This window comes from Lynx canadensis, chromosome B1, assembly GCF_007474595.2.
Source record: "Lynx canadensis isolate LIC74 chromosome B1, mLynCan4.pri.v2, whole genome shotgun sequence".
Lineage (NCBI taxonomy): Eukaryota > Metazoa > Chordata > Mammalia > Carnivora > Felidae > Lynx > Lynx canadensis.
The window spans coordinates 119038986-119042967 of record NC_044306.2 but is presented as its reverse complement, the minus strand read 5'-3'; the positions used below and the strand labels follow the sequence as shown (position 1 = coordinate 119042967).

Here is a 3982-nt window from a genome sequence, read left to right as displayed (position 1 = left end):
CTCCCGTCCATTTTTTTTATTTCCTCTGCAAAATCTGCCCTGTTTTTGTCTGTGCACACTGAACCTGTGGTGCCTTTGTGGTCTGTCTGAAAGTACATTTCCTTTCTACTACTTCTTCTCTTTCATATTCCCAGATGCTTCTTACTCCTTTTCTGCATCCACAGCTCTGATCTTATTTATATTTTATAGAAATAGATACGACAGTTCCATGAGTGGCACATTCCAATTCATTTCATTATTGTATGTCTATTACATCTTTTACCCTGGGATTCAAAGGAAAGGACAATGCTCACTTTGGAAATACATATACTAAAATTGGAATGGTACAGGGAAGATTAGCATATCCTCTGAGCATGTGCACATGTAAGTTTGTGACACATTCCATATTTTTCAAAGAAGTGTATGAAAAGGTCTTTGACATCATTCTTCAAAGAATTGCAAATTATGGGACGCCTGGGTGGCTCAGTTAGTTAAGTGTCCGACTTCAGCTCAGGTCATGATCCATGGTTTGTGGGTTCGAGCCCCGTATCTGGCTCTGTGCCAACAGCTCAGAGCCTGGAGCCTGCTTCGGATTCTGTGTCTCCCTCTCTCTCTGCCCCCCCCCATGCTCTGTCTCTGTCTCTCAAAAATAAATAAACATTGTAAAAAATAAGAAAAAAGAATTGCAAATTAAAGCAACAATAAGATTGTTCCCATTACACGTACATTAAAATGACTAAAATCCAAAACATTGATAACATCAAATGCTGGCATGGATGTGGAGCAACAGAGAAAATACAACATTCATGCTGGTGGGAATGCAAAATGGTACAACTACTTCGGAAGACTGTTTAGCAGTTTCGAACAAAACTAAAGATATCCCTATCATACCACCCAGCAGTCGTGCTCCTTGGTGTTTACCCAAATGACTAGAAAACTTATGCCCACCCAAAAATTTGCACATGAATGTTTATAATAGCTTTATTTATAATTGCCAGAACTTGGAAGCAACCAAGATGTCCTTCAGTAAGTGAAGGATAAATAAACTGTGGCCCATCCAGACAATGAAATATTATTCAGTACCAAAAAAAAAGCTGTTAAACCTTGAAAAAACATGGGAAAACCTTAAAGACATGTTACAAAGTGAAGGAAGATAATCTGAAAGGCTGCAAACTGCATGATACTAACTATATGACATTCTGGAAAAGGCAAAACTATGGAGATGGTGAAAAAGATCAGTGGTTGCCAGAGTATAGGGGGAGAAAGGGATAAATATGTGGAACACGGAAGACATTTAGGGCAATGAAACTATTGCCTATGATACTATAATGTTTGATACATGTCATTATACATTAATCAAAACCCATAAGACATATAACACCAAGAGTGAAGTCTAAGATAAACTATGGACTTTGAGTGATAATGATGTGTTACTATTGGTTTATTGATTGTAAGCAAATGTAATTCTCTGGTGGGGGATGCTGACAATGGGGTAGGCTGTGAGTGTGTGGGGGAAGGAGGTATATAGAAATACTGTACTTTCCACTCAGTATGGCTGTTAAGATAAAACTGCTCTGAAAATGAAGTCTTTTTTTTTTTTTTTAAGAAAGTACAAAGAAAGTACTTTTCTTAATTGGACTTCTTGAACCAGACACAATTTAGCGATGGTAACTTTAAATAATTGCTTTGTGAAAAGAATCCCCCAATTTCTCTAAATCAACAGAAGTCTGTGATCAAAATAGATGAACTATATTTTTAAAGAAATAATATATGTATTTATTATAACCAGACAGATGGCATGGACTGAATAGACATGCTATTGTCAAATTAACCTGTATATAATATAAAACATTTTTTATGGGGTGCCTGGGTGGCTCAGTCGGTCCAACTCTTGGTTCAGGTCATGATTTCATGGTTTTTGAGTTTGAGCCCTGTGTCAGGGTTCATGCTAACATGCAGAGCCTGCTTGGGATTCTGTCTCTCCCTCTCTCTCTACCCCTTTCCCACTCATGCTCTCCCTCTTTCAAAATAACTAAACTGAAAAAAAAAAAACCATAATTTTTAATAGTGTCACATGTAAACTATGCTTTAAATTGTCACAACCTACACTTAGAATGAGAAAAATCATTGTAAGTGAGTCATATTAAAAGATTATACGTGATATCTACACTACAAAGGTCATTGGGAAATTTTAGCCAGGTTGACAATAATCTAGAGTAAAAATTTGGTGATCCATGGACAAAATTCAGCCTATTTCTTTATATTTTTAGTCCCTAAGTAATTTGTTCAGTGGATTTGAAATTCTTGACACGGAGCACATATATTTTCTAGCTCATCACTAACCATTTCACTCCCTATTTACCTCCTTCTAGCCTGCTTCACACATTAACAAATCACCTGGGTTTTGAAAACAAGCATTGCCATCATTTCCTCATCTAATCTATTTTGTGATAATGTTCACAAATATTGAAAAGTCAGTATGTTCTAAATCTTTGGAAATAAAATTCAACTGAAAATAGAAGCAATTAAAATTTTTATGTGTGACTTCAGCAAAACCAATGGAGTGGGAAACTCCAAAACCCTGTCCCTCCATAAAAGTAGTGAAGACTATGGTGACAGATGGTGACCACACTTATTGTAGTGAGAGTTGAATATCAAATCACTATACAGTGCACCTGAAACGAATATAACATTGTGTTCCATGAAAGGGAGGCATACATAAAATAACCTACAAAGACCAAAAAAAAGCCATAAGACCAAAGAGGAAGGCTGACAAGTTCAGCTTGACAAGAAATGATTTGTTAAGGGGACTTATGAACAGAAGTATGTCTGACAGGCCACAAGACAAGTAGACCTTTGCAACCCCACTTCCCATAGAACATTCTTTTATTGCCCTAGGGGCCTAGGGGTACTTGCTGGGGGACCACTTGAGAAGAAATGTTTGAGAATCACAATCGTATCTCCATAGTAGATCAAGGACGTTATGCCCCAATGGTGTGGTTAAACAAAAAGAAATAATATTGGGGGGCAGCTGTGCTCAAGAAGGTTAACCAACTACTTTTAAAAAAGGAGTGAACGATCTGGCAAACTCTGTGAGAATCAACTTATCAGTCATAAAAATGATGTACTGATACGTCCTTCAAAGATCTTCCAAACAGGTCAAGAGAAAAATCACACTTCTTTGAGAATATGATCTGTTGTGCCCCCTTTGTCACTAGATACCTATCCTGCGAAACTTGAGGTGTTGTATTCAAGATCATGGCAGGGCTGGGACATACAGTGTTGGGTCAGCACAAGTTAATGCACCACAAAGCTCCTTTACTGAGATTCAGGTCTTTTTCTCTTGATTAGTATTCCCCTGACAGTGTGAACTTCTATTAGTTTCCACAAAAACCCTACACATTGTGAAGTTACATTTATTTTAAATGTCCAAAATAGGCAATTCACAGAGACAGAAAGCAGATGAGTGGTTGCCAGGGAATAGGGGGAAGGGACGATGGTAACGACTGCTTACTGGTACAAGGTTTCTGTTTGCAGTCATGAAAGTGTTCTGGAATTAGATACTGGTGATGCTTGCATAACACTGTGGATGTCCTAAAGGCCACTGGATTGTACACTCGAAGGTGATTAAAAAGACCATTTTTGTTATGTAAATTTCATTCAATAAAGAATGTGCCTTTTCTAATCTTGCCAAATATAACTGCTACACTCTTTTCTCCAGCAATTATATATCATTTGTTCTTCTGTGCTTAGCTTAAACTACATTTCAATGTAGACTGTTCCCTATTCATTTATTTCATTATCTAGACAAATATTTCTAAAATATCTAATATTTCACAGGTGTTGTTCTTTTCATTGGGTCTACAGCAGTGACATAACAGATTGAGTCTTCTCTTTATGGAGCTTGACTCCTGATAGAAGAGAGTCAAAAAAAGTCATCAAAAATTAAATAAAGTGCTCAAGTTACATTTTATTCTCCCTTCTTAATACAAAAGAATTTTTC

At 36.9% G+C, this 3982-nt stretch overlaps 1 non-coding gene across 1 annotated transcript; it reads left to right on the top strand.

The window, feature by feature from the left end:
- Positions 1–285: 285 nt before the first annotated feature.
- On the top strand, positions 286–391 carry LOC115513199. Its single transcript, XR_003968610.1, has one exon. It is a non-coding gene; the product is annotated as a U6 spliceosomal RNA (small nuclear RNA).
- The last annotated feature ends 3591 nt before the right edge of the window (positions 392–3982 follow it).